Genomic DNA, 24,712 nt, shown 5'->3' with positions numbered 1-24,712 from the left:
CCCATAAATGACAGTGATTAAAAGAAATTCGTCGTTGAAAAAAGAACATTATAAGAAAGACAGATACTGAAATACAAACTAAATACTGTTGTGTAAACAGTTACAAACCAAATGCCACACTCAACATTTATGTTGCATAATATATAAAAACAAAAATGATGCTAATTATTTGAAGTTATTAATAACAAGTGACTGAGAACTTCGTGCCTTATGCATTTGTGACTGGCATAGGGGTAGCAACTAGAGGTGTTGCTCTAAGCAATGTAAGTCCAAAAATGTCATTCATATCCATTTCTTCTCTAGCATGAGGCAACTCCCAATTATAATGATAAGCAAACGAAGCCACCATTAAACTAACCACCCTATAAGCTAAGGGTATTCCGGGACACATTCTGCGCCCTGATCCGAAAGGTATAAACTCAAAGTGTTGACCCTTGTAATCGATTTCATTTTCTAAAAACCTCTCTGGCTTGAACATTGTAGGGTTTTCCCAATACCTAGAGTCTCGTGCCATAGCCCATGCATTCACTAGAATTTGTGTGTTTCTTGGCACAATATATTCATTTAGTTTAACTTCAGTTTCGGTTTTATGAGGTACTAATAAAGGCACAGAGAGATGAAGTCGCATAGTTTCTTTGATCACGGCACGGAGATAAGGCAAATCAAGGATTTTGGCTTCTTGAATTTTTCCGTCTTCTCCCACAATTGTGGAGACTTCTTCACGGACTCTTGAGAATATATTAGGGTTAAGCAACAATTCTGTCATTGCCCATTCTGTTGTATTTGAACTTGTTTCGGTTCCAGCTAGAAACAAATCCTGCAATTATGTAAAGTATATAATATTAATCAAAAAGTTTTCCTTGGTGCTATTCAGATTTTGTATAACCCTTAAGAGTGAAATGAGTATTACTATAAAGGAAGCAATCAATTATATAATTTTATAAGTCGAAATTTACATTAAGATCGTTTTCAGAACATTGGTGCTCATGTTTAAAATGCCATTGTTGATTTTATTGTTTCTTGAAGACTTTGAATTATTGAATGACCATAAAAGTTTGGAAATACTTCACCGCGTACATGTTATTTATAAGAAATCAAAAATAGTATTTTTATATGTTTATCTATTTATTGAGAATCATGCATATTAATTTAATAAGTAAATAAGCAAAATATTAGTGCAAATTTAGAAATAGTTCGCTAATACGCTTAAGATATAATCTCATCAATTTCATCATGCATGTACCTACCATATCTAAACATTTATGAGAATAACATAACATTTGTTATAATATATATGTATGTTAACACACTTTTTTTTTCTGAAACTTATGTGTTAAGACACATGATTCATGAACCGATTTTAAGCTTAATATAAATATTTAGTTACTATATAAAAGATGGTGCAATAAAACTTGACTAGAGGATTGGATATTTAGATATATGCGTGTCTAGATGTGTATATAATACAAGCTTAAACGCCTAGGGGAGGGGGCGGTGCTCAAAATTTTCGAACAAACAAGGGTAAATTTACACTATGTATAAATTCTTTGGGACGAAACCGAGTAAATTTACACTATTGAGAAAAAAGAGAGTTGGGGGGGGGAGGCTCGGGTCTCCACTAATTCTCGACCACATATATGTACACACATATTAACTAATAAATTCAAAAACTTAAAGTTTGATTGTAACAGTAAGTAATCTGTATGACTGCATGTATTTAAGATAAATTGATAATAAATCAATTAGGATAAAAGAGAGTATGTACCACAAGTAAAGTCTTGATATGCTTGAAATTAAAGTCTTCTTCATTGGCTTCACTGTAATCCAGCAATGAATCCAACATATCACCAAACCTAGGAAGTTTAGACTCTCTATGCTTCAACCTTTCACTTATGAAACCTTCTGTCACGTTATCGAACCAGTCATACGCCGCCTTTGCTTGTCGTCGTATGTTCTGAGGGTCCAATGGCTTCAACACGGGAAATATGTCGGCGATGTTAAACTTCCCATCTACTTCCATTAATGTCTTAACGGCGGTTTTAAAACCCCCGATGTCATCAGACTCGTAGCTTGTCACGTTTTGTGACACACACGTGTTAGACATTTGGTTCAATGCCACCGCGAATGCCAGCTTTCCTATGTCTACGTGTGCCTTCTTCCGCCCGGACTCATTAAGGAAGTCCAGCATCCCCTCCACAACATTCTGCCTAAGATCTCGAAGGGTGTCAAGTTTGTGTTGGTGGGTGAGGTAGGTGTTGAGGGCTTTTCTGATGGTTCGCCACTCGTCGTTTGCTGGAATCCACAGCACCGCCGCGTCATGGGTGGCCTATATTAGAATAAACGAATTAGTCAAAGATATAAATACATAGATAGGTTACAATAAGGCAATAAGACAATAAGTTTAGCCTATAATAAGCAACTATAAAAGGCAATACAATAATTAAGATTTGAATTATTTTTGACTGATTCGTATATTCTAATACCAATGCAGTGACTGCGTCTGGGATAATACGGCCAGAGCATGCCTCATCATTGCGTTGGAGGATTTCTCTAGCGGCGTCAGGCGTGGACGCCACAACGCTGGTGATGCTTCCCAGTCGGATGGTCATAAGTGGGCCGTGCTTCTTGGAGAGTTTGGCTAAGGATTCGTGGGGTTTCGGTCCAAGGTCAAGGAGGTTGCCGATGATAGGGAGGCCGGCAGGGCCAGGTGGCATTTTTCGATTACGGTGGTGGTTGATACACCAGAGGAGGAAGAAGATAAATATAATGGAAGAGAGAACTAGAAATAGAAGTTCCATCGTTCTCTTTCTATAGTTTGTGTTGATCCAAAGGGATGCTCAAAGTCTATTTATAGAGAAATATATTGGAATTTGGTAAACGTTAGAGAAATATCAAAAGAAAAAAAGCATATCATAAGATTTTCCGTGGAAAGCGGGCTTCCTTTGGTTTGAACATAAATCCATATATAGGTTTATTAGTTGTTTGAATTTGTGTAATTTCTGTTTCATGTAGTATGTTGGTTGTGGCTCTCCTCCGTGCTGTGGAGGGAGCTATGTCTGCGGCGCTTGCTGGTTGTTAACAAAATTTATGGTTCCAAAAAAAAAAATCTGAAAAGGTAGTTTTGTCTAAATTTAAAAGGCTTATTTGTAGGATTTCACAACAAGATACAACATAAAATCGAACGGCATTCCATCGGTTTGGTTCTATAGGGACTGAAATTCGAACAACATCGATTTGGTACTATAGGGCGTATTAACACTTGCTATAGCAACTGAAAAAACCTAAAAATTAAAGTTGTCTAAAATAAAAGGTTTACATATCGTACCGGCTGGTCAGTTTTTTTATCGATCGATAAGCTCAAAAACAAATACTGGTACCATATCGGTTCTACTAATACCAATAACATAACCACTTTTGGTGAGTGGAGTCGGTTTCGTTTTTCACGAAACCGACACTTATATAGGTTAAGATAAAAAAAACAAAAACACTCTATTTAAATACAACTTCGTTTTCAATAAAAGTTAGATCTATTATCAAGAAAGAAATTTAAATACCACTATGTATTCAGATTGTTTTTAAAGTTAATAAACATATAAACACAATTATTATCATATATTATTTCTAGCAAAAGAGTTGAAAATTAAACTAAAAAAACAATTTCATGTTATGTTGATACCGACATAAACACTTATACCAAAAATCATAAAAAATGAATAGTAGTATTGGTTCCGATAATATTGTTACCGGTTTTGCTTGGTTGGAATCTATTTGATTGTCACGATATCAATAGAGTACCAACACTCATACAACTTACGATACCAAAAAAATATATTTTATGTGTGTGTATATATATATATATGTGTATATATTGTAATGTTAAGTAAAATATTAAGCACAACATGAAAACATTCAAAATGAAAACCATTAATGGTTCTAATAATACCAATATTAGTACCGAGTTGTTCTACTAGAATCGGTTTAGTTTATCATGGCTTTCTCATTTGAATATAACTCGGTTTTCAAAAAATTGATGTCTCTTATAATGTCTTATGTATATCTTTCCACCAAAGATCGAAAGATCCAAAGAATTGTATATCCTAAGTACCTTAAGCTAGTAAGCAAAAAAGGTTGTCTATCAACTAATAGTTTGTGATTTTTGGTTAAATTTGATTGATTATAACAATTTTGAAGCTTACAAACTAATTAGCATTTTTATTAAAAAAATTGATTCTATTATATTATAGAATTGTAATGACTTAAAAATTGAGTGTGAAAACTTGCAATGGTGAACCAACATTTTTATTAAAAATGGGAATTCTTTTGAAGTTGTAAAAAACATGGAAGAAATAATCACCCTGGTATTTGAGTTCTATAGCAACTCTATATTTGTATTTGCTTGTTAAAGGGAATTTAAATAGACATAACTAGTGGTAATGCACCGGGCATGTTTGTAAAACCATGGTGACAAAAACCAAGCATTGTTGGTCCTGAGCTTGAGGTGGTAAGTCAACACGAATTCGGTCGGTTTTCATCACGTTCATTACGGTACCATTAAATAAATTTTGAATTCCGTTAGTGTTCGTTGCGCTCGTCATGAAACTGGAACTAAAACAAAACCTTATGAGTCCACATGAATTCGGTCGATCTCTATTATATTCGTTCTAGTACCAGAACTAAAAAATCAAAAATAAAATTGCCTCTCGGTCGGCTTTCTTTACGTTCCTTACGATATCAGAACTGAAACAAAACAAGAAAAATAAAAAAGAAATGTCGCGGACCAATAAGGCGTCGCAAAATAACCTAAAAGGAGCTTGTCTTTTATACTTGTTAGTAATTTACTATATAAGTGCAAAGAAGGATAATCACAAGATAATAGAGTACGAACGTATTGACATAACGCTTTTTGACCAAACAAGGAACACATGTTAGGAGGTAATGATGAAGTTGGTGGCTAAAAGCCTAAAACCCTCTTTTAGGGTTTCTTCCCGTGTTAAAGCTTTTCCAAATTGTCATAACACCCTCTTAATCTTTATTTTCTCTTTTAGTTCTCAAATCTAAAAACTTTGGGATGTTACACTTGTGTTTCTTGGAGATCACACAACAAATAAAGTAATTCCATGATTTGTTTTACATGTAAATTTTAATTTTTGAATTAAGTATGACTTTATCTGATTTTTAAAACTATTTGACTAGGGAACCACTATGACAGTCGGTTTAGTAATCGAGCCGACGCTAAAAAGCAAACCATAATATAATAACTAACTTTTAGTTGACAATATCTCTTATGTTTATGATATTACTATTTTTTGAGTTCTATATAATCAAAATCACAAGTATACCCAAACAATTAAGTCGCCAACATCATAATGCACACAATTAATAGCTTTGACGCCGTCCATTGTCATGTATAAGTTTTGCTGAACATACCTCTTATTATTATTATTATTATTTGTCTCTAAGTTGCACAACCCGCCACGGTATATATTTTTCTCCAAGTTGCAATCATAGTTGCCACCGGTTTGAAATTTAATAAGACTGGTCACAAAGGTAAGTAACATTGAAGAAAAATGAAAAGATGTTCATGTTTAATAAAGAAAAAAGTTATAGTTTAAGTCAAGTTGGAATATTATATACGAGTTGAGTTATCTTTCGAGGAGTCATAATAATGAGGGTGTTTCTTATCTCATCCAACTAAATGTGATAAATCCTTCTCACTATTGTTATTTTTATGACTATTGATTTTAACCCTTACCTAATATAGTGGGTGCATGCATCAAGCGAAGAGGGCTAATGTGACATAGAAGCTGGCGGTGAACACCACCCAACATATTATGGATTGCGAAGAGGAGGAGGAGCACGAGATTCTCTCGCGGGTCAAACCGTTTGACAATGGATTAGAAAATTTCCCCTCTTTTTGTTGTATTATAAATATCATTAATATTTAACATTTTACACAACATCAACCTAAAAATGCAACCACCAAAGACTCTAGACGCAAGAAAAAAAGGGCAAAGGCTCATGTACTTTCAATCATTTTATGTGTTTCAATCATTAGAAAACAATTACACAAGTGGACTACCAATACTTTTTTTTTAATTTCTTTTTGTATTATCTTAAAAGTATTAAAATAATGTTTACTAAAATTATGAATATATGTTACAATGCATTTCGTTTTATATAAGTTTTGATGTTAGGTTCATACAAAATCAAGAGATGAAAGGTGAAATACAAAATCGAAACGTGAAACATTAGATTGAGCCAACAAACTTATAATACGTGACATCATATGCTACTTATATAATAGGTATAAATATTTATATGGGTGACCCATCTTTAAATTTTGGTCTCTTTATTTTTTTATATAATCAACAAATATTTAGACAGTGAAACATGTATAGTAATATTGTATTTTATATTGATATATTTTCAAGAGTTCGATTTATATTGCACTATAAACAAATTAATGTTTATGATTCTAGAGTATTGTTCACAAATACTTTTGTTTACTTTAGTCTGTAAAATTTTAACAACCAAAACTAATACCTAAAATAAGGAAGATTGTAGAGAAATTAAACAATACAACATTGTTGAGGAAAATAAAGAATACATTAAAGAATGATGATTTCACATTTATAAAGAAAGCGATATTAGAAAACAAAATACAAAGATATAGTACGTATGAAGAAAAAAGATTTGACAATGAAGCTAAAATTATTATAAGCATTAAAAAAATAAGGGAAAAAAAATGATCATAGAATTAACTTTAAGTTAAAAACCAAATAAAACACACTAATTTCTGTTTTTGACATTTTTGCCCACCCAATTCCTATCCTTTGTTGTCTCAACCTTTGATTTAGTTTCTTTAAAAATGGATCATAATACTAATGTTATAACTTTTGTGTAAATATTATTTTTAAACGACTTGACTTTACTATTTAAAAATGGTTAGCAGCACAGCTTGTTGTTCAGTTGTCTTATTTATCAATGTAAACACTACTTATTAATGAAATATCACACAAATATCTTTGTTACATAAACACTATGGATACGTTTTCTTTTTCTTTTCTCATTCACGTCACGATCACTGTGATCGAACGACCATAAAGTAACTTCTAAATACTTAATCTAGCCCGCAGTTCCTGCAAGAAATTGGATCAAATTACATTCAAACTTCAAACCACTTTGACCATCGGTCTACCGGTGGCTGGTGGCTAAAACTTCTTCAAACCACTTTGACACGCTCATTAAAGAAAGTCTTCGTTGAATAGAAAATAAAATAAAATGGTGGACCCATATTTTCCTAATTTTCTGTCTAAGTGCCATTTCTACTTCTAAAAATATGAAGTTGTTACATAAGGCAAGTATAAGCTATAAGTACATATGGATAAATAAACCGATTAACCGAACTAATTTGAAAATTAAACTGAAATCGAACCGATGAGAAACCGCTTTTGTAGAAATCGGTTTGAAATCGATTAAACTGCAGCCTCTGAACCGGTTTGTAATTTTCTACACCAAAACCGGTTCCAAACTAGTTAACAAAACTAAAACCGGTCAAAAACTGAGCTGAATCCGATCTAACCTGGTCAACAAACAGATTTCAACCTGAACTAAAACCGATCATAAACCGGTTTTGACTTTTATTGACTAAACCTAACCGGTTTCAACCCAAACGGTTTTGTGTTTTAAACCGGTTTGTGCTCCTCTATATAATCTCCGAGAATTTAATACTTCGGTTGGGCCTAAATAAAAAGGCCCGTAGGCCCAATAGCTCAAATATGTTATAGGTTAAAAAAAAAAAATGGGCCCAATATCTAATAAGAGGATTAAGATTTGTACCTATTTTATAAAATTATATATACAAATAATTTTTGTGCCACCAAAAGTTAAATGCTCGGCCAGTCGCCCGGGTTACGCACCCAACTAGCCGGTAATATAAAAAAATAGTGACCAGATTGTTGGTCATTGAGTTAATACTATTTATGGATGGGAAGTTGGCAGATGGTTTCTAAATTTATTACACAAAATTTGTTAGGAAATGTACCTAAACATGAAAACGTGTGGTAACGTGTGCGTTCATGGAACCAAAGATGTTTGCTGATACTATTTTTTTTTCATGAATATTTGTTAATATATATGTATTCAAGGTACCATTAAATAGTTGTTGATTGAACTCCATATTTTTCTTCTTCACTAAATTGCCTCGTTAGAGTAACTTATATCGGGGTGGTGAAACCGAACATTAAAAACTTGCAAAGAGTGATCGACCGATCAACAAAAACGACTTCAATGGTGTAGTTAGGCATATATACATGTGATCGATATCACACGAGTATGAAGATGTTGGCAAGCCCATCTTCCTTACAAATTATAAACGAATTTTTAAAAAGAGGTTCACACTTTAAAAAAAGTTTATGCTATTATCAATATATTGTGCACCTATGGTTTTGTAACATTATAATCGCTATCTAGTAGAGTTGGGCCATATGTGGTAGTCTCTTTCAAGCATATAATTGCAAGAGCAACAATATATAGCCCACTAATCTCTATTGAGATATTTCTGTTGCTACTATGGTGTGTGTGACGCTGTTCGGTATGGTTTTGGGTTAAAACCAAACCGAAAATCAAAAATTCGGTTTTTTGAATTCTTGAAATGTTCGGGTTTGAGTTTTTCAGTGCGTTTTTTTATCACAAAAATTTTAGGCCGAAAAAAAAAATCACAAAAAAATAATACTTTTAAACATTATACAAAAGTGGGGTTTCAAAGGCTAGCATAAAGCATTATCGTAAGAGTCATTTATTATTTTAAGAAGCCTGATGGCTTCAAATAAATTAAATAGCACCATTTCCTTATTACAGTTCGAAAAAAAAGCACCTTTCCTTGTTATCACAAGAATCAATTCCGGACCTAGTCTGGGACTCTGGTCCAACCATCCGGTCTACAGAGTTAGTGGGAGAAACCCCTATTTTAAGGGCGTGCTCATTATAGGTATTATTCTTAAGAGCGTTTTTTGAAAGACAATTTTTTTCGGGACTCGAATTCAGAATACTTGGGTCTTTAAGAGACTTTAATGTTTGTAAAGAACGACAGATTTAGTTCAAGGATGTGGGTAGAACCCTGACCTCAATTTTTTTCCCAGACCCAAACATACATTCCATGATAATTGATTAGTTCGTCCCCAAAACAAGTCAGGGGCGGATCTACGTTGGTTGTAGGTGGTTCACGGGAACCATCCGAGTTTCGAAATTATAGTGTAACTTTACATAATCAGGCAAGGTTTGTTTGCTTTGATGTCTTAAGTTTCGATTCTCTTCTCAGCCAAATTTTAAGGTTTTAAGATTTTTAATGAAAACCTGAAATTTCTAATGTAATAGATGAAGCTTATCATTTGTTGAAACATCATCTGTCGCCTCGGTCTCAGTCTTTCTTTATAGTTTTGGTCTTTTGTTAATAGTCTAGGGACTATTTTGTTATTAATGTATTGTTCATTCGCTAAGAAATGTTTAGCGAATGGACCAGGTTTGTTGCTCAAACGCTAGAGCTTGTTAGTGTATAGGAAGTTAGTTCATAGAGACCATTCGCTAGGGAGTGTCTAGCGAATGGCGTAGCGAAAGGGACTCATTTGCTAAGCATGTTTATCGAATAAGTCAAGACCTATATATACTATGTAAACTTATTTATAAAAAACGATCTTGCTATTTTATGAAACCCGTCTCGTTATCTGGCTTCAAACTTTTTCGGTTCGTGACGTCCAGTCGGATCGGGTCACATAAAATTTGCGTTATCATTATTGTTCGGCTTTCTTTTAAAAAGACCGTCAATAGCCTTTATATGCACAAATTCAACACTAATATAAACATATAATTCAATAGATAAATATATAATTCGAATCAAAGATAGACATGAATCATAAATAATAAACATAAATAGTCAAACAAAAACTAACCTTGATTTTGTTTAAACGCATATTGAGTTTGAAAGTTGAAATCGAAGATGGATGATTATTGTTGATTTAGGTTTTTTTTTTTTTTTTTTGGGGGGGGTGGGAGCTCTGACATATGAAAACTGAACAACCACTGCTTGGTAAAGAGTCATCGATGATATTGGAGTCGAATTATGTGTATATCATATCCTTGAAATGTATTTATTTGACAATATATATATATATATATATGGTCTTAAAAAGTAAACTCTTTGAACATCTTATAACTCATTAAACACTATCCCTAATAAAAGAAAACTATTACAACCGGGCCTGCTTTATAGCATGAGGTCGGTGGAACAATGGCTTTATACCCTCTTATTTCTCATTTTTAGAAACCTATTAAGCTCGATGATAATGTGATACTTCATGATCGTACAGAGAAAAGACATATTTTCGACACATGAAAGATCTATTGGCTGTGCTATGCTTTTTACATTGATGGTTGTTCAAGTTCACACCGCAAAATATAGGAAGTTATGACATCACGAAAGTTAGATATGCAACTTATAAATTTAGCCATATTATTTAGGATGGAAGTCGAAAAATCATCTTCATTTAAGACTGGAAATCTTCATATAAGACACACTATACATATATGAGTCATTGTCTTTGTACAATTTCCTTCAATTACGTTATCTCTTGCTCTTGCTGCAAGAAGTTATGAATTTACGTGTGAGACACACTTAACAAAAAATGTTAGCTTTCGTTGATGGGTTCAGTAACAAATATGTTTATAAAAACATCATAAAACATATCTTAATTATGTATGCGCTCTTTCGAAATTCAACTATCCGGCTTCAAACTTTTTCGGTTTGTGACATGTCCGGTCGGATCGGGTCACATAAAATTTGCGTTATCATTATTGTTTGGTTTTCTTTTAAAAAGATCCTCAATAACCTTTATATGCACAAAGTCAACATTACTAACACATAATTATAAATATAAACATATAATTCAATACATAATTTTAAACATAAATATATAATTCTAATCAAACATAGACATGAATCATAAATGATAAACATAAACAGTCAAACAAAATCTAACCTTTATTTTGTTTAAACTCATATTGAGAGGGGGGGGGGGGGGGTGTCTGAGAACTGAACAACCACTGCTTGGTAAAGGGTCATCAATGATATTCGAGTCGAATTATGTGTATATCATATCCTTGAATTATATTTATTGGACAAAAAAATATTTAGATGAATCTTAAACAATAACCTCTTTGAACATCTTATAACTCGTTAAACACTATCCCTAATAAATCACCATTACAATCGGGTCTGCTTTATAGCATGAGATCGGTGGAACAATGGCTTTATACCATCTTATTTCCTTTTTTTAAAGCTCGAAATGTAATACTTTATGATTGTAGAGAGAGAAAAGACATATTTTCGACACATAATAGATCTATTGGTCGTGCTATGCTTTTTACATTGATGATTGCTTGAGTTCACATCACAAAACTTAGGAAGCTAGGACATGACGAAAGTTAGATATACGTGCAACTTATAAATTAGCCTTACGGATGGAAGTCGAAAAATCATCTTCATTTAAGATTGGAAATCTTCATATAAGACAAACTGTATATATACTAGTCATTGTCTTTGTACAATTGCTATCAATTACGCCATCGCTTGCCCTTGTTGCAAGAAGTTATGAATTTACGTGTGATGCACGCTTAACAAAAGATGTTAGCTTTCGTTGTTGGGTTTAGTAACAAAAATGCTTATCAAAACATCATAAAACATATCTTAATTATGTATGCGCTCTTTCGCAATTCAACTATCTGGCTTCAAACTTTTTCGGTTTGTGATATGTCCGGTCGGATCGGGTCACATAAAATTTGCGTTATCATTATTGTTTGGCTTTCTTTTAAAAAGATCGTCAATAACCTTTATATGCTTAAATTCAACACATAATTTTAAACATAAATATATAATTCTAATCAAACATAGACATGAATCATAAATGATAAACATAAACAGTCAAACAAAATCTAACCTTGATTTTGTTTAAAGTCATATTGAGTTTGAAGTCAAAATCAAAGATGGATGGTTATTGCTGATTTAGGTTAGAGGGGGGAGGGGGGTTGTAAACTGCACAACCACTACTTGGTAACAGGTCATTGATGATATTGGAGTCGAATTATGTGTATATCATATCCTTGAAATACATTTATTGGATAAAAATATATTTAAATGGATTTTAAAACAATAAACTCTTTGAACATCTTATAACTCATTAAACACTATCCCTAATAAAAGAAAACCATTACAACCGGGCCTGCTCTATAGCGTGAGGTCAGTGGAACAATGGCCTTATACCCTCTTATTTCCCATTTTTAAAAACCTATTTTGAAAGCTCTATGATAACGCAATACTTTATTATTGTAGAGAGAGAAAAGACATGTTTTCGACACATAAAAGATTTATCGGTTGCGCTATGCTTTTTTACATTGATGATTGTTCGAGTTAACACCACAAAACTTAGAAATTTAGGACATGACGAAAGTTAGAAATACGTGTAACTTACAAATTTAGCCTTACTATTTAGGATGGAAGTCAAAAATTCATTTTCTTTTAAGATTATAAATTTTCATATAAGACAAACTGTTAGTCATTGTCTTTGTATAATTGCCTTCAATTACGTTATCTCTTGCCCTTGCTACAAGAAGTTATAAGTCTACGTGTGATACACACTTAACAAAAAATGTTAGCTTTCGTTGATGGGTTCAGTAACCAAAATGTTTATCAAAACATCATAAAACATATCTTAATTATGTATAAGTCTTTCGCAATTCAAATATCACATTCTACCCAACTACACGTTTATAGACCTAAGTTTAACTATATTCACCACATCAAAGTTTCACAAACATACATGAAGAAACACTAATGGACCCCGGGCAGATTACGGATAACCTGGGGGTTAAATAAATGTTTCCCACGAGGGGTTAGACCCGGCAAAGATGGTTCTTCTGATAACCTACAAAACAGACACCGTGAGCTCGTCACTGAGAAGGGGGGGGGGGGGGTTCCTCCTTGTGACCACCCTCCGGCGTGAGAATCAGACTAGATTGCTCTTGAATATAAATGTATATTAAGAGATTGCTAGAGCAGATATCAGGTATAATATGTAATACGAGATAGTATATGATGATAAGATGATAAGATCATACCATTTGGGGTATTTATAGCCGAATGTAGGTTTCCAAGAAGGTGTAGCCGGCTGAATAGTATTCCTGTTCTACCAACTGTGGCCTACGCACGTGCCATACTTGTAGTTGGTGGGTAGGCAGCGGCTGACAGTGACCAGGCCTGCTGTGTACTATTCATTTTCCATCAACTGCCGGCTATGCACGTGGTATGACAGGAGTTGGTGAGTAGGCAACGGCTAATAGTGACATACAGTACAAGAGCATGCTGCTCGCCATACTGTTGTCAATGAGCTGTCGTATCTTTGGTCAGATCTTTTGCCCATACCTCGTCAGGTACAGTACAAAAGATCTTCCCGTATCGTACGGACTGGCTTATTTGAGCGGGAGTATTCCCCTCCCGCCTTTGTGCGGGATTGTTCCCGGCTTTGCTCATTCCTTCAGGTGACAACTGAATTATTGAGAGCTAAGTGCCTTGTGCGTGTAGCCTTGCTGCGCGGGTGGCCTTCCCTGATGGCTTGTATCCGCAACTGCGGGAACAGGCAGAGTACTTCACCATTGGGAGGCATTTCCTGCGGGAACAGCTTGCGTACTGCGCGTAAGGACGTCACGTCTCTGAGCATGGTGGGTCCTGCGGATCCAGTTGGTTTCTGCGCAGACGTCTCTCTTCAAGGTGAGTCTTGCGGGTCCAACTGGGCTCTGCTGGGACCTACCTCTTCAAGTCCCCCCAGTCCAATGTTCTTCTCATGAATGTTTAATAAAGTGAGGTGAACTTTTGGACTTAAGCAAAGGGATTTGAAAATGGTTTAGTTTTAAGGTTTTCCATGGGGATTCTTCCCGCGGAAGTCCTTGTCACTTGCAGAAATTCCCGACTTTCTTGCTTGATCTTTGGGTATGATGCGGGTAGGTCTGTAACCTCCTCGCAAGTCAGGAGCGTTGAGTCCCACTTGTGTGGATTCTCCATGAGGTTTTGGTAGTTTTGAACATAGTGATCAATTATGTTAAAACCACCAATTCCATCCTGGAGCTTCAAACAATGTAGTTCTCGACGTTCCCGCTATGCGGAGATGTTATTCACGTTTCAGCAAGCATTGCCCAGAAGATCCTTCATGGTTTCAATTCCCTGCGGAGCGCTAGGTATGTGAAGGGTTTTGCCTTGACACTGTACCCGCACTCGTCTTACGGTTACTTTACTTCCAAGGTATTCCTGGCGTCAATTCCCTGCGGGTGCTAAGTATGTGAAGGGTTTTGCCTTAACACTGTACCCGCACCCGTCTTATAGTTACTTGGTTGCCGAGGTATTCTTGGCTTCAATTCCCTGCAGGTGCTAAGTATGTGAAGGGTTTTGCCTTAACATTGTACCCGCACCTGTCTTATGGTTACTTGGTTGCCAAGGTAAGGGGTATTTTCCCGCTTACTTTTGAATCTTTTTAAATTTTTTGAAAATCGAAGAGTTGGTGAAAGGATAAGAACAGTCCAAACTGCTGAAACGTCGTGCGACGGTTTCTTCTGACTGTGTCAGGACGTGTAGGAAGTTATGGTGACGTGACAGTACCTGGTCATTCTAGACGCTTTTTCAGGCGCGTGGGCGCGATTTTTCGGGCGCGTGGCCGCGAAATTAATGGTACGCGTCCTTTCAACAGCTGTTGCCAGCTTGCTTTTGGCCACGTGTCATAGTTTCATTGCACCTTCGATTTCTCTCTCTTCCGTATTAAATTCATCACATTAATTGCGATTAGTATATAAAGGGGGAGAGGGTTCTTTGTAACCCACACTTTCACTTTTCTCTTCATCTTCAAAACGATTTCCGGCGAATACTCACCTTTTCAGTCGAGCATTCTCTTGAAATCGTTTTCTTCTTCCATATCTGCAAGATGTCTTCTCACGATCTTGAGGCTACAGCCCAGGAGGCTGGGGTGTACGCCGATGACAAGAGTACTGCTGGCGAGTGCCAGTGTGCTCTGCCTGTCGATCTATATCAGTACATCGTCAGGAAGTCATGCTCGAGTCTCTCGAGCCTGAGTTTCCTGAACCTCATCAGACGGTGTATGATGCCCCCAGTGGCAAGATCGGGGTATATGCTGCATTCTTTGTCTATGGGAATCTTAGGTTCCCGTTGACAAAGTTTGTGTACCGTGTCCTAGAGAGGCACGGTGTACACCTGACCGAGGTGCACCCGATGGCGATCGCGAAGATTCACCACTTTGAGTGGGTGTGCCGGATTCTGGGCATTGAGCCGTTCGTCGACCGCCTGATGACCTTCTACTCTTGGAGGTGCATCCAGGGGTGGTATACCCTGATAACCCGGATCAAGGGTTTGAAGATTTGCGCAACCGAGCGCAGTCTTCGTTCGTGGAAGCGGGAGTTCTTTTTCATCTCTGCTCGCGCCATCCCCCTTGCCATGAAGTTCAAGAATGGGCAAGCACTTCCCAGCCTTCACGCCTCCAACTACCAGGAGGCGGAATGGTTCTCGAAGATATCCCGAGTCCAATCTCCGGTTTACCGCTTTGTGGAGTCCGGGATGGTGATGCTCGGGATGAGCCGGGTATGGAAGGATGCGGATGCGCAAAAGATCCCGATCGTCCTCGAATACGGTTTGAACTCTGTTCCTTACGGTATGCTCTATTTACTTTGTTTATATAGGTTTGTCTTCTAACTGCTTTTTCTTTTATTTCAGAGGGGAACGACTTGCAGTCGCTCTTGTATCCGTGGGAGGCTGACAGTCCCGCTCGGATGGGTACTCGTGATCTAGACGAGAACGAGTTGCCCATCCTAGAACAAACGGCGGATCGGTTCGTGGAGGTCTACCCGCTAGGCCACGAGATCCTGAGCGCCAGGCGGCCAGGTAAGGCGTTATTCAACCCTCGACCCCTCAATGCTGAAACCTCTGCTGGAATTCCTCTAATCTTATGTTCTGATGAGGAATCCGCAGATGGTCCTCCGTTGGTGCGGAAGAAGAAGGCTGCAGGCGGAAGGGGAAGGAGAAGGTGGCCTCCACTGCCGATCCGGTGCCTCTGTCTGACTCAGAGGCCGAGAGCGAGGAGGTGGCGGGGAACCCCGGTGGTGATAAGACCACTGCTCCGGAGGCTGCGACGACTGTCACCTCCGGAGAGCCCAGGATGACAACGGTGAGCGGCGTGAAGAGGCCGGCTCCATCGGGTTCATCCCCGCCTGTCCGCACTTTTAGGCTCAAGAAAACCCGTAAGTACAAACTTTATTTTTAACTTCATAGCTTTCCATCATTAATACTTATCTTCTTTGTGCAGGCGTGGATGTTGACGCATTCCAGGGTGGAGCGGGGAGGAGTACCTCCCCGCCCATGACGGTAGGCCTGGTCAGCCTACCTGAGGCGACGACCCAGGCGGCTGCGCCTGCTTCCGCTGGTTCAGTTGTTCACTCCATTGAGCCAACTGTTCCAGCTGTGATGACATCACCGCCGACCGTCAGTGCCATATTTACCGCATCTTTCACTGAGCCGGCGGTTACTTCTGCTGTGGACTCCGCAACGGCGACCGCGGCGGCCGCGGCGGCCTTCACCATGCCTCCTCCGTCATCGGCAACGACGGCCGATCCTTCAGGTATGCATGGGGCTTCTCGCCAACCTCTGCCTCATTCCCATCTACCTGACCTCTTGGACGGATTTCCCTTGGGTTCAGGTGATGGGTTTGGCGGCTATCGGCCTGTTATTGACCCTACAGGTGCGTAGGGTTCTTTTGGCCTTTTTTTTTTTTTTTTATATATCATCTTTTCCTAACTGCTTTTTGTTTTTTGCAGTGTCGGATTCCAATGAAGTGTATGTTCCGCGATGGAACATACGCCGAGGAACAACCCTTCGCACACCTGTGGAGTGCGTGGAGTAGGCTCGTCATGCAGCTCCCAGTGGTGCGTTGGGGGAAGCCATGGCTAGCTACCAGGAGGGTAGGCTAACCAATGAGCTTCGGGTTCTCCAGGCCCAGATGCAGCCTCGCGTTGAGCTGCTTTGTCGTGAAAACGACAAGTTAAAAGCAGCTCGCATTCAAGAAGTAGCTCAGGCGCGGGCTGTCCGGGAGGAGAATAGGAGGCTCTCCGCCGCGGCTGCGGAGAAGGAGAAGGCGTTCAAGGCCCTTGAAGTTGAGGTTCAGGCCCGTCTCGAGGCCCGTTCCAAGGCTGCCCAAGCTGTTAACGAACAGCTTCGGCTGGCTAAGGAAACTGCTAGGAATGCAACTGAAAGGGCCACCAAGGCTGAAGCTGTTGCTGAGCCTCTACGCCTCGAGAATGAGGAACTTAAAGCTAAATTAGAGGCGCTCCAACAGGCTCATGATGCCTTGGCGATGGAGGACGCGAAGAAGCTCCAAGAGATCCTGGACCAGAGGGGCGTGCTTGACCACACTGAGCGGAAGCTAAAGGGCGTCGAAAAGGCTGCTGCAAATGAAGTGTTGCTTGCCAACCTCAATAAAAGTGAAGCCGAACGCGCCTGTAACCAAGCTCAAGCCGCCCTCCAAGAAGCTCTGGTTGCCAAGGAATGGCTTCTTCGAGAAGCGTTACTCAGGTAAGCTTTTCATGTCTTTACGCTTTTCTTTGTAAATAGAAAAGGTTTTGATACTTGTATTTTTTTTTCTTTTTGTAGGTTGTGCATCGGGTCTTCACGGAGACGTCTTATGACGATGCTATGAGCGCAGCCCTCAACGCTTCTCATGAGGATGGGGAAAAGGCCGGCTTCCTGCTTGGTCTAGGGTTCGTTGAGAAAGGCATCCCGCCTTCCAACTTCCCTTTATTTGATGTAGATACTGAAGCTGTATACGACCAAGCAGTGAATCAGTATGCCGCCTTCCCGCATCCGGTGGTGGAGAAGGTGAATGAAGTTGCTGCTGCTGATGATGGGCTAGCTATCCTTAAAGCTTTCCTTGAACCGCCACGCTCTACTGATGGTGCTGGTCCAAGTGGAAGTGGCCCTGAAGCTTGATCCTGAAGATCCCTTCCCACTGCTAGGATAGGTTTAGCTTGTATAGATTTATATTCTTGTAGGCGGGTAGTTACCCGGCCATTCTTGTAATGAATATTATGAAATATAAATCTTTTTGCGGGTAAGACCGCTATTTTCACTGGATTCCTTGCTTTATAAACGTTATATGACTTGCATACTTTAGTTTAAATTAGCAATTTTCCAAGTGTTTAGAATAAGTTAACCTTTAAACATGGTAGATAATAGGTTGAAGTTTTGCTTCCTCTTTCGTGATTGTGCGGGTAGGACCGTCACTTGCACTTAGTAGGATGGCTAAACTTTACCTACATCTGACCTGCGTGGAGGTTTTCATCTTTTTGTTAGAAATTTTCTAAAGTATTTTGAATAAGTTAACCGTTCGATGCGCGGTTGTCAATAGGTTCGGTTTCCTCTCATGATTTGTGCGGTTAGGACCGGCACTTTCATTTAGTTGGATGACCAAAGTTTACCTATGACTGACCTGCGTGAAGGTTTGCCGTTTTTTGGGTTTATGCGGGTTTTGCCGCCTTCCCCACGCAACGACTTTCCACGTAATTATGCGGTGAAAACCGGCATATCCGTGTTGAATAAATTAACCGTTCGACGCGCGGTTGTTAATAGGTTAGTGCAGTTTCCTCTATCATGATTCATACGGATAGACCGGCACTTTCATTTAATGGGATGACTGAACTTTACCTTTAACTGACCTGCGTGAAGGTTGCAGTTTTTTGGGTTTATGCGGGTTTTGCCGCCTTCCCCACGTAACGATTTTAACACGTACGTATGCGGTGAAGACCGGCATATTCGTGTGGAAAGTTCATAAAGTATAAATGTAAAATCGTCGATGTTCTAAGGAGAATCATTTCCATTAGAAGTGGCTCTGGGCCTTTTCTTTACAAATTTGGAATTGATCTACATGCAAACTGTGTAATTGAGCTCCCTTCCATGTTGTTGGGATGGGAGTGCCATCGAGCCGATATGCACCTGGTTCGGGATCTCGTTGTTTACGCAGTATGTAGTCTCCAATATTGAAGCTGCAATTTTATTCGTGTTTTCCCCAACTGGGGTTCTACACGCATCAGCCTGCTCAGCGTTCATTGCGCCACGAGATGCGCGAGCGTCCCATCTCTGACAAATGCTTCGACCATGTCCTTTACGTCTGTGCATTCTTCAGTGTTGTGGCCTTTTGTCCTATGAAAGTCACAGTATATGCTCCGATCAGCATTGTGATGATGTCGGATTATTGGAGCCTTTGGCCATGGGAGCTCCTCAGTGGCGAATATCTCGGTGACGCTTTTGGTGAGTGGCGTCCATCTGGAGTTCTGGTTCGACTGTACGTTATCCCTTCAGCCTAACCGATGTTGCAAGCCGGATGAGGTGTCAAAGTTTACCCTTGACTGCCAAATGCCTAGCTTCCGCTTTTTGTTTAGTCGGGCGGTAAGGACGTTGTCTTCTCTTGTTTTCTGGGTGTAGAGGTTTGTGCTCTAGGGGAGATCTCTACCCAGTTGCTTCTCCGTTTCCGCAAAGCGTTTAGCTGCTGTCATGATGGCATCCCATGTGGATGGCATGCCATCTTTACCCGTTAAGGAGCGGATGAGCTCTGGGTCGTTTGCGCCCTGGATGAAAGCAGCGCGAACAAGATCTTCGCTAATATTACCCAGACTTAGCTTCTTTTAGTTAAAGCGAGTGATGAAGTCTGGCAAAGATTCATCTTCCTCTCGAATGCATTTGAGGATTGTCCATTGCTCTTCGGTATACTTTCTTTGTTGGCTGAAGTGTTGGCTAAACTTCTGCTGGAAGTCTTCCCAATCGTAGATGTGGTGGACCGGTAGACGATCGAACCACGCTCTAGCTGCCCCAACAAGCGTCATTTGGAACATGTAACACCACGTAGGTTCCGTCCAACTACTGACGGTTGCCCCCGCTATGAACCTGTTCAAATGATCGTCTGGATCAGATATACCATCGTAAGTGCCGATGTTGGACATCTGTTTGCACTTTTCGGGACGATTGCTTCCGCAATATCCCTTGCAAATTTGGACGTTCCCGCCTTTGCAGCAGTTGGCGTAAATGTTTTCGAGAAGTCACGTGGATTTCCACCTGTGTTTTTTGGTTTGAAGGTTTCTTCAAAATGCCTTCTCGGTTGGGAGTCCGTTTCCTTACGCTTCCCTTTCGCCCTATGACGAGGGTTTGCGTCACTATCGGATTCCTCCGAATCATTGTCCCAGTACTCTCCGAATTCGTCAGCCTGTTGGACGGAACGCAAGCGTTCGTCCAACTCAGCTTGGAATTCCTTCTGACGTGCATCCGCCCACGCTTTAACTTGTTCAAGTGTTTGGCGGGGGAGTCTCGTCTGTTGTCTTTCCGCCTGGGTATTATTGAATCCCAGGGGATGGTTGTTTACTGCACTTGCCCCAGCTTGGGTAACTGGGGTAGTGTTCGTAAAATTTACTGCACTTGCCCCGGCTTGGGTAACCGGGGTAGTGTTCGTAAAAACTGTGTATTCGCCGGTATTCCTCCCAGTAGGTGGGGTTGTGGTTACCGGAGTTTCTTTAACCATCTTTCCAGAAGTTTGAAAAAACTGAAAAGAAATGAAGTTATAGCTTTTATGCACGGATGGCGCCAATAAGAAACACTAATCGACCCCGGGCAGATTACGGATAACCTGGGGGTTAAATAGATGTTTCCCACGAGGGGTTAGACCCGGCAAAGATGGTTCTTCTGATAACCTGCAAAACAGACACCGTGAGCTCGTCACTGAGAAGGGGGGGGGGGGTTCCTCCTTGTGACCACCCTCCGGCGTGAGAATCAGACTAGATTGCTCTTGAATATAAATGTATATTAAGAGATTGCTAGAGCAGATATCAGGTATAATATGTAATACGAGATAGTATATGATGATAAGATGATAAGATCATACCATTTGGGGTATTTATAGCCGAAGGTAGGTTTCCAAGAAGGTGTAGCCGGCTGAATAGTATTCCTGTTCTACCAACTGTGGCCTACGCACGTGCCATACTGGTAGTTGGTGGGTAGGCAGCGGCTGACAGTGACCAGGCCTGCTGTGTACTATTCCTTTTCCACCAACTGCCGGCTATGCACGTGGTATGACAGGAGTTGGTGAGTAGGCAGCGGCTAATAGTGACATACAGTACAAGAGCATGCTGCTCGCCATACTGTTGTCAATGAGCTGTCGTATCTTTGGTCAGATCTTTTGCCCATACCTCGTCAGGTACAGTACAAAAGATCTTCCCGTATCGTACGGACTGGCTTATTTGAGCGGGAGTATTCCCCCTCCCGCCTTTGTGCGGGATTGTTCCCGGCTTTGCTCATTCCTTCAGGTGACAACTGAATTATTGAGAGCTAAGTGCCTTGTGCGTGTAGCCTTGCTGCGCGGGTGGCCTTCCCTGATGGCTTGTATCCGCAACTGCGGGAACAGGCAGAGTACTTCACCATTGGGAGGCATTTCCTGCGGGAACAGCTTGCGTACTGCGCGTAAGGACGTCACGTCTCTGAGCATGGTGGGTCCTGCGGATCCAGTTGGTTTCTGCGCAGACGTCTCTCTTCAAGGTGAGTCTTGCGGGTCTAACTGGGCTCTGCTGGGACCTACCTCTTTAATATACTAGCTTGATTCTTCATGGCTGACAACATGAATATAATAGGTACCGTTTATACGAATATATATATATATATATATATATATATATATATATATATATATATAGCTTGAAGATTGTTTATGTTCATATGCAATACAAGATCCAAGATTTCATCATTCCGAATATAATATACTAAAGAGTTGACCCGATTTATCTATATAATCTTCTTTTAAAGATATACCGAACTTAGATATTATAAGTTGTAGTAAAATGTAGGGTTAAGTTTAAATAAGAAGTTTGATTTTCTTAAGAAGGCTATGAAGGAGGGTATTTTAGTCTAATACTTTAATATCAAAACCCACTTAAATTAATTTCAAAAACTCACTAACATAAAACCCAATTACATCTTCACTCATCTCTTACAACCACCACCACTCCACCGCCCACCGCCACCACAACCGTAACCCACCGCCACCACCTCGCCGGAAAAGTCCGAAAAAACACCATGAAAAACACAATGAAAAAAACACAATGGAAAAATACACTATGAAGAAAAAAACACAATAAAAAACAAAATTGTATGACACAATGTAAATAACACAATGGAAAAAACACAATGAAAAAAAAAACACAATGAAAAATATTATTTTATAACACAATTTTGTATTACACAATTCGGTAAAACACAATTTGTAAAAAACCCACTAATTTTTTTTTAATTTTTATATTACAATATGGTACTCATATAAAAGATAAAAAGACGCTCGTTATTATGGTGAATTTATTTTTCAATAAAAACATCGTAAAAAAAGTTATGGACGTTTTAAAATGATAGGGGAATTTGGCACGTGTCTTGCATGTGGAGAGAAAAAGTCAACAAATGTGTTATTTCTTTTATGCCATTTACCTTGTATTCACACTTGATTTCCCCTAAACTAATCTCAACTCTCCATATTAAAAATCAATGGACAACATTACTTCTTATCCTTTCTACAAAAAGTATACTTCCTATTATAACCTAACCCTAATAAATAATGTCCTGAATTAAAATTTTTAAATAAAATATTTTTGTCTCGATGATAAGATTATATTGGATTTAACATTTAACTTTAGATATTTTTCTAAAATGTGTCAATTTATCTCTAATAACACAAAAAGTATTGAGCGGCCCCTCATGCTATCATTTACCCCAGATCCCCAATTTTCCACACATTGTCATTATGGATATCATAGTTTATTTAACTGCATTAAAAGTTAGATTTCAATCACATAACTCGATATTTAAAATATTTGGATTATGTGTTGTTGTTGAAGTCGGCGTGTAAATTCATCCAATCATATTGTGCCACGTAGCGCATAATGGACTCAACCCTTCAACCCGTTGGTCGCGGCACCGGTGAATTCATCCCGTTGTCGTTCGCACCTGTTGAATTCATCCGTTCGCGAGTCAACCCATCAATTTTCTTCCTTTATCCCACGCGAGCAAGCTCGCCTGGGGTCGCGACCCCCGCTTGCGGCGAGTGGTGAAGCGAGGGTGCTGTGGTGTTCGCGGACGGCGAGGCTCGCGTCACTTGCTGAAGCCGGTCGCTCGCTTGCCATAACGCATAGTATTAGAAATATCATATATTATAATCATCAAGTTATTTTAATATTTTTTTTTTTGAGATTTATGACGTAACCCATGACCTATTAGTCTGTCTAGTTGTGTGATATTGTAACATTCGTTACTTTTAAACCTGAAAAAAACCCGACCCGTTTCGAATTTTTGGTTTTTGTTTATAAAGAATATATATATATATATATATATATATATATATTCTCAAGTTTCTTTGTTCGTTTATTTTATATTACTTTAGTTCAATTATTAAAACTCCGGGAAATTTAAAGCTTAAGAAATCCGTTAAGTATTCGGACCTATTACGTAAATATCCAAATTTTTAATGTATTGTATTCCTTATATACGTATCCGAAGTTCGAGGTTCTTAGTGTAAATAACAATTTAAATCTTTGCTTACAAGAAATATAAACTAGATTGATTATTTTGTAACATTAATTAAAATCAGTTTTAAAAGAAGCTTATTAGTACAGGGGTCATTTATATAAATTAGAATTCAAAATAATAATATAATAATAATAAGCACAGTACCCAACCCCCTACCCAAACCCGTATTTCCGGCGAGCCGCCTCCCGCGACGGCGTGAGGCTTCGGCCAACGCAAAACATCTCCATTTAAGTCGTTCTTGACCTGTTAATTAAGCATAACGTAGTTAGACGGCAATAAACGGCAATAATTAACATTATAATTATATTTTAACGCGCTAATCGTCGAACTAATTCGCGTAATCTTCGCCGGAAAATCCGCCATAAGCAATTAACACCGATTAATGAATTTCATCGCAATTATTAGTATAAATAGGACCATTAACTAAAGCTAAACTCGTCCACAACCATCAATTTATCTAACAAACACTCTATAATACGCCATTGATTCATTACAGTCCGTTTTTCCGGCCATCCGCTGTCGCCGTCAACCTAAAATACCTACAGGTAATATTTAGTTGGTTTTGTTTCGTTGTTCATCGTTAATTAAAACCCCCAAGTTAATTTCAACAAACATGGAACAAAATAGGAGAATTGAAACCTAGTGTTTTATGGTGATGATGATGAATAAGAATTATAATTTATATAGTTTTGTTGCATTCTACAATCAAATATGAAGCTGGAGCAGATAGTTAAGACTCTAGACTGTGAGGGTGTAGACCCGGGTTTGAACCTGGGTCATGGCTAAAATTTTTAACATTTAATTTTTAAACCTTTTCCTTTTATATTAATTCAAGTTTTATATATTAAAAATCAAATAAAACCTTTTTAAGTTAAATAAATTAATAATAAATTAATTTTGTCATTTTTCTTTCAAAAACCACTCGTTTCATATATTAGTTATGCTTAGACACATTAATATAATATTATATTATTATTGCATTTCGTTAATATTAATAAAACACTAACG

General features: G+C 38.6%; 1 pseudogene across 1 annotated transcript; it reads right to left on the bottom strand.

The window, feature by feature from the left end:
- Positions 1-208: 208 nt before the first annotated feature.
- LOC143558908 (cytochrome P450 76T24 pseudogene) lies at positions 209-2,798 on the bottom strand (annotated as a pseudogene). The gene is made up of 3 exons (XR_013139830.1): positions 2,484-2,798; positions 1,766-2,326; positions 209-817 (listed from the first exon to the last, which is right to left on the bottom strand). The product of XR_013139830.1 is annotated as a cytochrome P450 76T24 pseudogene (transcript).
- Between the last annotated feature and the right edge of the window lie 21,914 nt (positions 2,799-24,712).

The sequence above is a fragment of the Bidens hawaiensis genome, unplaced genomic scaffold (assembly GCF_021521415.1).
Source record: "Bidens hawaiensis isolate Kalapana, Puna unplaced genomic scaffold, B.hawaiensis_p1.1 tig00019670_1, whole genome shotgun sequence".
Lineage (NCBI taxonomy): Eukaryota > Viridiplantae > Streptophyta > Magnoliopsida > Asterales > Asteraceae > Bidens > Bidens hawaiensis.
This window is presented reverse-complemented; position numbering and strand designations above follow the sequence as displayed.